Source organism: Macaca nemestrina, chromosome X, assembly GCF_043159975.1.
Source record: "Macaca nemestrina isolate mMacNem1 chromosome X, mMacNem.hap1, whole genome shotgun sequence".
NCBI classification, from domain to species: Eukaryota; Metazoa; Chordata; class Mammalia; order Primates; family Cercopithecidae; genus Macaca; species Macaca nemestrina.
The window spans coordinates 86,908,436-86,920,871 of record NC_092145.1 but is presented as its reverse complement, the minus strand read 5'-3'; the positions used below and the strand labels follow the sequence as shown (position 1 = coordinate 86,920,871).

The 12,436-nt window shown below is 38.6% G+C and overlaps 1 pseudogene; it reads left to right on the top strand.

The window, feature by feature from the left end:
* The first annotated feature begins 2,104 nt into the window (after positions 1-2,104).
* On the top strand, positions 2,105-4,963 carry LOC105476731 (protein argonaute-3 pseudogene; annotated as a pseudogene).
* The last annotated feature ends 7,473 nt before the right edge of the window (positions 4,964-12,436 follow it).

The window sequence follows — 12,436 nt, the reverse complement described above, 5'->3', positions numbered from 1 at the left end:
TGATCCAAGGGGAGGCAGAGAAAAATGGCCATATAGCCATTATCTCCATTGATTATCCCACCTTGCCAAAGAACACCAAATTTAACAACTAGCTACACAAGAATGCTCCCTCATAAGAATCAAAAATCCGGTGAGTAATCGCATTACCTAATTTTAACATCATATTTAGGAAAGGATCAATGAAGAGAGTAGGAAAGACAGTCTTGACTAATTTACACCACCACTACCCCATCCCTCAGCAGTGGCCACATGGCACAGAGAAAGAATCTGTGCATTTGGGGCAAGGAGAGTACAGTGATTGTGAGACTTGGCATTGGAACTCAGTGCTATCTTGTCATAGTAAAAAGCAACATGGGGCAGAACTCACACAGAGGCCATGGAGGGAGCATTTAGACCAGCACTAGACAGAAGAGAATCATCCATCCCAGTAGGTAGAATGTAATTTCCAGTAAGTCCTGCCACCATGGGCTAAAGTGTTCTGCAGTTTGAAATAAACTTGGAAGGCAGTCTAAAACACAAAGACTACAATTCTTGGTCAAGTCTTGGCGATGTGCTGGGCTCAGATTCAATGGACTCTGCGTACACACAACCTAGTGAGACACCAGCTAGGGCAGCCAAAAGAGTACTTGCATTACATCTCCCCAACCTCAGTCAGCAGAGCTTGCAGCTCCAGGACAGACTCCTGTCTGCTTCAGGAGAAGAGAGGGGAGAGTAAAGAGGACTTTGTCTTGCAACTTGGATAACAGCTCAACCACGGTAGAATGGGGCACCAGGCAGAGTCCCAAGCCCCCCCCCTTTCCAGGTCACAGATCCCAGATGATGTTTCTGGATACATGCTGGGCCAGGATGGAGCCCACTGCCATGAAGGGAAGGACCCAGTTCTGGCAGGATTCATAGACCGTTGCCTAAAGAGCCCTTGGGCCCTGAATAATCAACAATGGTAGCCAGGCAATACTCACCTTGGGTGAGACTCAGAGTTGTCCTGGCTTCAGGTGTGACCCAGCACAAAACCAGCTGTGGTGGCTATGGCAAGCCACCGTGGTGGTAGCTATCTCCTTTTGCTTGAAGGAAGGAGAAAGAAGAGCAAAGGGGACTTTGTCTTGCAGTTAAGTACTACTTCAACTTCAGTTGGATAAAGCACCAAGCAGTCTCCTGGAGTCCCTGATTCTAGGCCTTGGCTCCTGGATGGTGTTTCTGGACCTCCCTTGGGCCAGTGGGGAGTCGATTGCCCTGAAGGGAGAGACCCATGCCTTGCAGCATTCACCACAGGCTGAATGAAAGAGCTCTTGGGCATATAGTGAACATCAGTAGTAGTCAGGCAGTACTCACCATGGGTCTGAGGTGGTAGTGCCCATAGAGAGAGACTCTCTTGCTTAAAGAAAGTAGAGAGAAGACTGGGAAGAACTTTGTCTTGTGGCTTGGATGTCACCTCAGTCACAGTAGGACAGAGCACCAGGAAGATTCCTAAAGTATCCAGTTCCAGGCCCTGGCTCCAAGACAGCATTCCTGGACCCACCCAGGGCTGAGGAAACTCAGTGCCCTGAAGGGAAGAACACAAGTCTAGCTGGATTCACCACTTGCTCATTGTAGAGCCCTTGGGTCTTGAGTGAATATAGACAGTACCCAGGCAGTGGTCACCATGGGCTTTGGGCAATATCCAGTGCTATGTAGGCTTTTGGTCTGACCCAGCACAGTCCTTGTGGTGGCAGCCACAGCAATACTTGTGTCACCCTTCCACCAACTCCTAACAGCTCAGCACAGAGAGAGAGACTCCATTTGTTTGGGGGAAAGTAAAAAGAGAGAACAAGAGTGCCTACTTGGCAACGAAGGAATTCTCCTGGAACTCACCCAAGACCACAAAGGCAGTGTTTCTCTGAGTCTGCAAGAGCCACAGCATTACTGGGCTTGTAGTGTTCACTAAAGCAAATAAGGTTATAGTGACAAAAGACTTAGATCACAACACTCACGTGCCTTCGAATACTTGGAAAGCCCTCACAAAAATGATGAATACAAACAAGCTCAGACTGCAAAGATGATAATAAACACCTAACTCTTTAATGCTCAGTGATGAACATCTGCAAGCAACAAGAACATCCAGTAAAACATGACCTCACAAAACAAACTGCATAAGACAACAGTGACCAATCCTGGAGAGACAGAGATATGTGACTTTTCAGACCGAGAATCCAAAATAGCTGTTTTGAGGAAACTCGGTGAAATTCAAGAAAACACAGAGAATGAATTCAGAATCCTGTCAGATAAATTTAACAAAGAAATTGAATTTTTTTTTATTATTATACTTTAAGTTCTAGGGTATATGTACACGACGTGCACGTTTGTTACATATGTATACATGTGCCATGTTGGTGTGCTGCACTCATTAACTTGTCATTTACATCAGGTATGTCTCCTAATGCTATCCCTCCCCACTCCCTCACCCCATGACAGGCCCAGGTGTGTGGTGTTCCCCACCCTGTGTCCAAGTGTTCTCATTGTTCAATTCCCACCTATGAGTGAGAACATGTGGTGTTTGGTTTGCTGTCCTTGCGATAGTTTACTCAGAATGATGGTTTCCAGCTTCATCCATGTCCCTATAAAGGACATTGACTCATCCTATTTTATGACTGCATAGTATTCCATGGTGTATATGGCCACATTTTCTTAATCCAGTCTATCATTGATGGACATTTGGGTTGATTCCAAGTCTTTGCTATTGTGAATAGTGCCACAATAAACATATGTGTGTATGTGTCTTTATAGCAGCATGATTTATAATCCTTTGGGTATATACCCAGTAATGGGATGGCTGGGTCAAATGGTATTCCTAGTTCTAGATCTTTGAGGAATCACCACACTGTCTTCTGCAATGGTTAAACTAGTTTAAAATCCCACCAACAGTGTAAAAGTGTTCCTATTTCTCCACATCCTCTCCAGTACCTGTTGTTTCCTGACTTTTTAATGATCAGCATTCTAACTGGTGTGAGATGCTATGTAGCCCTCAGAAATAATACCACACATCTACAACCATCTGATCTTTGACAAACCTGACAAAAACAAGAAATGGAGAAAGGATTCCCTATTTAATAAATGGTGCTGGGAAAACTGGCTAGCCATATGGAGAAAGCTGAAACTGGATCCCTTCCTTACATCTTATACAAAAATTAATTCAAGATGGATTAAAGACTTAAATATTAGACCTAAAACCATAAAAACCCTAGAAGAAAACCTAGGCAATAGCATTCAGGGCATAGGCATGGGCAAGGACTTCATGACTAAAACACCAAAAGCAGTGGCAACGAAAGCCAAAACTGACAAATGGGATCTAATTAAACTAAAGAGCTTCTGCACAGCAAAAGAAACTACCATCAGAGTGAATAGGCAACCTACAGAATGGGAGAAAATTTTTACAATTTACCCATCTGGCAAAGGACTAATATCCAGAATCTACAAAGAACTTAAACAAATTTACAAGAAAAAATCAAACAACTCCATCAAAAAGTGGGCAAAGGACATGAACAGACACTTCTCAAAAGAAGACATTTATGCAGCCAACAGACACACGACTAAATGCTGAACATCACTGACCATCAGAGAAATGCAAATCAAAACCACAATGAAATATTTGAAATATTTTAAAATCAAGCAAAAATATTGGAACCGAAAAATGAAATTGACATACTGATGAATCCATTAGAGTCCCTTACCAGCAGAAATAAAAATAAAAGAAGAAATAATAATTGAGCTTGTAGATAGGCTGTTTGAAAATACACAGTCAGAGGGAGGCCCAAGGCAGGTCGGCGGCGGCCACCGGCAGTCCTGGAGGAGGGGTGGGACCGTGGAGTCCGCGGGCGATGCAACTTCCGGACGGGACTCCCCTCTGTCCTCCCCTCACGTCTCCTCTTCCTCTCACCTAGTCCCGCGCCATCTTCCATTCGAGACACTTCCGACCCGGGGCTTTCAGAGTGCAGTTGCTCAAGGAAAGCCGTCGCCGCCCCCGCCTCGGGGCCGAGTGAGAGTGCCCGTTGCTCTGTGTCGCTCTCCCGGCCGCCTCCTTGCCCCCAGTGGCAGGCTCCGTTCTGTCTCAAAGCCCTCCCCCAAGCTCGGTGAGTGGAAATCGGCTCCGCAGGACCCGCTGGGGCCCAGCCCCTACCCGTGGTGCCCAGAAGACTTGGCTATGGCACCATGGGTAAACCCATTAAACTGCTGGCTGTTTTCAGGTTGAAATCCCAAAGATTGATGTCTACCTCTATGAGGTAGATACTAAACCAGACAGACAAGTGGCCAGACAAGATATTAAACCAGACAATGTCCCAAGATATTAAACCATGGAGGTGTTTGACTCAACGGTTCAGCATTTTGAAGTAACTATATTTGGAGACCATAGACCAGTTTATGATGGAAAAAGAATTCTTTACACTGCCAATCCACTTCCTGTGGCAACTACAGGGATATATTTAGACGTTACTTTACCTGGAGAAGGTGGAAAAGATCGACCTTTTAAGGTGTCAATCAAATGTGTCTCTTGGGTGAGTTGGCACCTACTGCATGAAGTACTGACAGGACGGACCTTGCTTGAGTCACTGGAATTAGACAAGCCAATCAGCACTAACCCTGTCCATGCAGTTGATGTGGTGCGAGGACATCTGCCCTCCGTGAATACACACCTATGGGGCATTCCTTTTTCTCAGTTCCAGAAGGATATGACCGCCCTCTGGGAGGGGGCAGGGAAGTATGGTTTGGATTCCATCAGTCTGTTCGGCCTGCTGTGTGGAAAATGACACTTAATATTGATGAAAAAGACCTCTGGCAGCAGTGTGGAGAATAGATAGATAGAGAAGAAAAAAACTAATCGGAGGAGCCAGTTAGGAGGCTTTTCAGTCACTAGTTCAAGTTTTGGTCTACATGTTACTTCCTTGAGAAGCAGTGTTTGACACCCTTTTCCCTCCATCCAGCCATCCCCCAAGTCTGAGTTAGGTATTTGCTTCTGTATTCCCATAGCACTGTGTAATTCCCCTATAATAGCATGTATCACCCTGAATTATGAATGTTTATTGTTCTGTCTCTCCTATTAGAATGAAAGCTCCGTGAAGGGATTGTCATTTTATTCACCAGTGTATCCTCCATGCCCAGCACAACTTTTGGTAATATTAAGCAAAGAATGAATAAATAAATCCAAGAGCACAGGAGAAGGAGCATCCAAATGAGCCTGAAAAATCACAGAAATATGTGTGGTAGTATGTGTATCTTAGCTGAGCTTTAACAAGTATAATGAGACCAAGAGTTTGGTTTGAAAATGAGGTACTCAGGAATAAATGATTTCTGAGGTATCTTAAGATACTATAAAACTTTATTGAAAGATCTAAGAGAAAATTTAAATAAATGAAACACATTACCCTTATTGAGAAGACTTAATTTTATAAAATGTCAGTTCTCCCCAAATTAATCTATAAATGTAGTTTTGATTAAAATTCAAATTAGGGGCCAGGTACGGTGGGTATGCCGGTATTTCCAGCACATTGGGAGGCCAGGGTGGGAGGATCGCTTGAGCCCGCGAGTTCTGAGCGACATGGTGAAACCCCGTGGCTAAAACAACACACACACACACACACACACACACACACACACACACACACACACACACAATAGCCAGGCATGGAGGCATGTGACTGTAGTCTCAGCTACTTGAGAGGCTCAGATGGGAGAATCACTTGAGCCCAGGAAGTCAAGGCTACAGTGAACTGTGATCTCGCCACTGTACTCCAGCCTGGGCAACAGAGTGAGACCCTGTCTCAAAAAAAAAAAATAAAAATAAAATAAAATAATAAAATAAAATTCCAGTAGGGTATAGAATAACACTTGATAAGTCGATATTAAGATTTATATGGAACAATAAGTGACTAAAAAAATCCAATACAATTTTAAAGAAAAATAAAGCAGGAATTGCCCTACTTCCTATAAAACTGTAACAGTTATGCCACATGGCTTTAAGTGCAGGGACAGGCAGATTAATGAAGCAGAGTCTAGAAACTAGCCACATGTATGTTTATGGAAACTGTAACTATCTGATGTAGTGTTTCAGATCAGTAGGGAAAGAGTAAAACTAGAATATTTAATAAATTGTGTTTACACAGTTGTTAACTGTTTTAAAAAAATTAGATCCATCTTACATCAGACATGAAATTTATTTCTAGGTGAATTATAATCTCAAATATGAAAAGCAAATCTTCAAAATTCTTTTAGGATAAAAATGAGAGAATATTCCTAACACCAAAGTACAAAGTATAAACTGCAAAGGAAAATACTGATAAATTTGACCAAAATTTAAAAGTTGTGTAATGCAAAAAAAAAAAAAAAGGCTAAAAATATTAGAAAATTTGTAGCTCATATAACTGAGAACTTTACAAAATATAAAGACAGATGAATTGAAAAATAGGTAGTTCTCAAAATAAGAAACCCATATAGCCAGTAAACACATGAAAAGATTCTGATTCGTTAATAATCAAGAACTTGCAAATGAAATCAGTGTTACTATTTTATACCCATCAGATTTGTGAAATTAAAAAGCCTTATGATTTGCAAAAAGTGCAAGTTGAAAAGAAAAATCTTATGAAATACCAAATGTTGGTGAGGATGAAGTAAAAGAAACTCTTACACATTGTTTGTAGAAGTACCATTTGGTACAACTACCCAGGAGAGCAGTTCTCAAGTAAAGATGAAATTGCGCCTCTTAAAACCCATAAAGAGGTATCTTGCATGTGTGCCTAAAACAGTATATGAAAGAGCCGAAAATTGGAAACAGCCTAAATTCCTGTCAGTAGTAGAATGAATAAACAGTACATAAATAGTTACATAATACTGTGGTGTAGTACATAACAGTTAAATGAATGGACCAGATCTATATGTATCAATGTGAATTATTAAAACAATGTTGCACATAGAAAAAAAAAATACAATCAGAGGAGACAAAAGCAAAAATAATGAAACAGAATGAAGCACACTTACAAACTCTAGAAAATAGCCTCAAAAGACAAATCTAAGAGGCTTAGAGAGAAGGTAGAGAGATCAGAGTGAAAGCTTATTCAAAGTGATGGTAACAGAGAACTTCCCAAACCTAGAGAAAGGTATCAATATTCAAGTAAAAGAAGGTAATAGAACACGAAGCAGCCTTAACCTAAATAAGACTACCCCGACACATTTAATAATAAAACTCCCAAAGGTCAAAAATAAAGGATCACAAAAGCAGCAAGATAAAAGAAACAAATAACGTCAAAGGAACTCCAATATGTCCGGCAACAAACTGCTTACTGGAAATCTTACAGGTCAGGAGAGAGTAGCATGACTTATTTAAAGTGATGAAGGGAAAAAAATCATCCCAGAACAGTATACCCAGAGAAAATATCCTTCAAACATGAAGGAGAAATAAAAACTTTCCCAGACAAACAAAAACTGATTAATTTCAAAACACCACATGAAAATCACTGCTTAAAAGTGGTGTTGGACAGTAGTGTTGAGACTGATTAATAACTTGACTGTGGTGCATGGACATGAATCTATCCAGTTGATAAAATTTTATGGAACTTACACACACACACACACACACACACACACACACAGAGGAGTAAAATTCTGGGAAAATCTGAATAAGATCAGCAAATTGTATCAATGTTAGCATAGTTGTATTATTATGCTATAGTTTTGTAAAATGTTATCAATGAGGGAAACCAGATACAATGTACAAGGGGTCTTTCTGTATTTCTTTTTTTTTAGTGTTAAGAACACTTAAAATGATAGCTACCCTCTTAACAAATGTTAAAGTATACAATATAGTATTGTTAAGATTACTCATATTGTTGCACAGTAGATCTATAGAGCTTTTTCATCTTACATGACTGAAACTCTGTACCCATTGAAGGCTACTCCCCCATTTCTCCCTCTCCTTAATCCCTGGCAACAAACCACCATTTTACTTTCTGTTTCTATGAGTTTGACTATTTGAGGTAATGTATGTAAGTGGAATCATTCAGTGTTTATCCTTCTATATCTGATTTATTTCACTTAGCATAATGACCTCAAGGTTTTTCCATGCTGTCACAAATGGCAAGACTTCCTTCTTTTTAAGGCTGAGTAATATTTCATTGTATGTATGTACCACATTTTTAAAAATCCATTCAGCTATTGATGAACATTTAGGTTGTGTCTCCTCTTAGCTATTATGAATAATGGTAAAATGAATATGAGAATGCATGTATCCCTTTGAAATCCTGATTTCAATACTTTTGGATGTATACCCAAAAGTGACATTACTGGATCATGTGGTAAATCTGCTTTTAATTTTGAAGAACCTCCACATTGTTTTCCACAATGGCTGCACTATTTTACATTCCCACCAACAGTATACAAGAGATCCAATTTCTCCACATCCTCATCAACACTTCTTATCTATCATGTTTTAAAAAAAAGATAGCCATCCTAACACATGTGAGATATCTCATTGTAGTTTTGATTTTCATTTCCTTGACAATTAGTGATGTTGAGCATCTTTTCACATACTTTTTGGCCATTTGTATGCCTTCTTTGGGAAATGTCTATTTAATATATTATTTATTGCAACTGCATGTGAACCTATAATACCTTAATTAAAATTTCAATTTAAAAAATCCTTGGAGAAATTCTGGTGTCAGCAATGATAAGTCAAGCACCTTCAACATATATCATCCATTAATTACAACCAAAATCTCTGGACAAAAATACAAAACGCAAATCCAAAAAGCAAATCTCTAACTCTGAAAAGCTTATGGTGGTAGGCAGATTCAGGAGATAGTCAAATCCTAAAGAATGACTCATATGGGAGTGAGTTTTAGCAGGCAGGGACAGTGAAAATCCTCAAAGAAACTGTGTCTTGCTGGCAAGAGGAATGGCAAAGTGAACTACCCTGAACCAGAGAGTGTGGGGATTATCCTTGGTTTTATTCATTTTTCCTCTCTTTCTCTCCAGGCCCTGCCTCAAGAGTGATCCTAGTCATGGAACTGTACTACAACAGCCATGGTACAGATACCTAACACCTAAAGAGAAAAGTCATCTTTCTAGTTAGAGAAACTGAGAATATGGGACCCTGTGGCTCAAAGAATGTCTAAATAATACTCTGTTAATTTTTTTACTTTTTTTCCTCCCATTACTTTGCTTTGAGGATGGCCTCAGTTGTTTGTAACTGCATGGCACCATAAAGTGGCTAAAACTTTAAGGGAAATTTTATCTTTCTAACTAGAATACAGAGAAAAAGGGCCCCTAGGATCAAGACCGTGTGAGAGAAATCCCAAAACAGAGAAATTTGTTTAGGTGATCCCCTGATTCTGTGGATTAACCAACAAAAGCCTCAGATACAGCCCTACAAAACAAAAATCAACATTATCTGGAGAGTTTTAACAAGATCCAGAGTCTCATCATAATATTCAAAATGTCCAGAATAAAATCCAAAGTTATTGAATGTATAAAGAGCAAGGAAAAATGTGACCAATTCTCAAGGAAAAGAAAGATCAATATATGTCAACCACAAGATGACCCAATGTAGAAATGAAGCAAATACTATGGCCATACTTTATGAAGTAAACACTTCGAAATTAATAGAAAGGCATTCTAACAGATAAAAACGAACCAAATGAAAATTTTAGAACAAAAATACAATATCTCATTTAAAAGAAGAACTATTGTATGGGATCAATAGTAGAATAGAGATGACAGAGCAAAGGGCCAATAGAAATTATCCAATTGGCATAACAGAGGAAAAAAAAAACGTTGAAAGGGTGAACTAATATTCAGAAGCCCGTGGAATAATATCGAAAGGTATAACATTCATGTCATTGGTATTCTAGAAGAAGAGAAAAAAGATATTGTGCAGAAAACATATTTTAGAAAATTATTTCCAAAATCTTCCCAAATTAGTTGAAAGATTAAAATTTGCAAATTCACAGGTATATATATACTAAATTGTATATTTTATTAGCTTTGTTTAGGTATATTTAACAAATAAAAATTGCTTATATTAAAGATGTATAATGTGATTTTTTGATATACACATATACTGTAAAATGATTATGGTTACTACTATCAAGATAATTAACATATTCATCACTTCACATAGTAAAATTTGTGTGTGTGTATGGTGAGAATACTTAAGACAGACTCTCTTACCGAATTTCAAGTGTGCGATATGTTATTACTAACTAAAGTAGCCATGCTGTGAATTAGGTATCTGAAAGTTATTCATCTTATAATTGCAAATTCATACCCTTTGACCAACATCTCCTCAATTTCTTCTTCCCTCAATCCCTATGAAACAGCCTTCTACTCTGTTTCTATGCATTCGACTTTTTAGATGCTTTTTTGAGTCAATAATTATCTATTTTTATTAACCTTTCTTACATGTATGCAATGCTCCCATTTATTTCTTTTTTATAACTTTTATTTTAAGGTTGCGGTACATGTGTGAGTTTGTTATATAGGTAAACTTAAGTCATGGGAGTTTGCTATACAAATTATTTCATCACTCAGGTATTAAACCTAGTACCCCCCATTAGTTATTTTTCCTGATCCTCTCCCTCCTCTCACCATTCACCCTCTGGTAGGCCCCAGTGTGTGTTGCTCCCCTCTATGTGTCCATATGTTCTCATCATTTAGCTCCCACTTATAAGTGAGAACATGCAGTCTTTGTCTGTTCTTTTGTTAGCCTGCTAAGGATAATAGCCTCCAGTTCCATTCATGTCCCTGCAAAAGACATGATATTATTCTTTTTATGGGTGCATAGTATTCCATGGTGTATATGTACACATTTCCTTTATCCTGTCTACCGTTGATGGGCATTCAAGTTGATTCCATGTCTTTGCTATTGTGAATAGTGCTGCAATAAACATATATATAGCATGTGTCTTTATGATGAAATGATCTATATTACTTTGAGTATATACCCAGTAATGAGATTGATGGGTCAAATGGTAGTTCTATTTTCAGATCTTTGAGAAATCACTGCACTGCTTTCCACAATGGTTGAACTAATTTACACTCCCACCAACAGTGCATAGGCATTCTGTTTTCTCTGCAACCTCACTAGCACTCATTATTTTTTGACTTTTTAGTAATAGCCATTCTGAGTGGTGTGAGATAATATCTTATTTTGGTTTTGATTTGCATTTCCCTGATGATCAGTGATGTTGAGCTTTTTCTTAAAATGCTTGTTGCCTGCATGTATGTCTTCTTTTGAAAACTGTTCATGTCCTTTGCCCACTTTTTAATGCGGTCATTTGCTTTTTCTTGTAAATTTGTTTAAGTTCCTTAGAGATGCTGGATATTAAACCTTTGTCAGATGCATAGTTTGTAAAAATTTTCTCCCATTCTGTAGGTTGTCTGTTTACTCTGTTGTTTCTTTTGCTGTGCAGAAGCTCTTACATTTAATTAGATCCCATTTGTCAATTTTTGCTTTTATTGTGATTGCTTTTGGTGTCTTTGTCATGAAATCTATGCCCATTCCTATGTCAGTAATGATATTGCCTATGTTGTCTTCCAGGGTCTTTATCTTGGGTTGATTTTCGTACATGGTGTAAGGAAGGAGTTCAGTTTCAATGTTTTGCATATGGCTAGCCAGTTATCCCAGTACCATTTATTGAATAGAGAGGCCTTCCCCATTGCTTGTTTTTGTCAGATTTGTTGAAAATCAGATAGGTTGTAGGTGTGTAACCTTATTTCTGGGCTCTCTGTTTTGTTCCACTATTCTATGTGTCTGTTTTTGTACCAGTACCATGCTGTTTTGGTTATTGTACCAGGGATCTGTATTATAGTTTGAAGTCAATCCCTGTAGTATAGTTTGAAGTCATGTAATGTGACACCTCCAGCTTTGTTTTTGTCTTGTTTTAGTTTGGGTTTTGTGTTTTTTGTTTTGTTTTGTTTTTGCTTAGGATTGCCTTGGCTATTTTGACTCTTTTTTGGTTCCATATGAATTTTAAATAGTTTTTCTAGTTCTGTGAAGAATATCATTGGTAATTTGATAGAAATAGTATTGAATTTGTAAATTGCTTCAGGTAGTATGGTCATTTTAATGATATTGATTATTCCTGTCTGTGGGCATAAAATGTTTTTTTGCATTTGTTTGTGTCATCTCTGATTTCTTTAAACGGTGCTTTGTAGTTCTTTTTGTAGAGAGCTTTCACCTCCCTGGTTAGCTGTACTGTACTCCTAGGTGTTATACTATTTTGAGGAAATTGTGAATGTGATTGTGTTCCTTTTATTATTATTATTATTATTATACTTTAAGTTCTAGGGTACATGTGCATAACGTGTGGGTTTGTTACATATGTATACTTGTGCCGTGTTGCTGTGCTGCACCCATCAACTCATCAGCACCCATCAACTCGTCATTTACATCAGGTATATCTCCCAATACAATCCC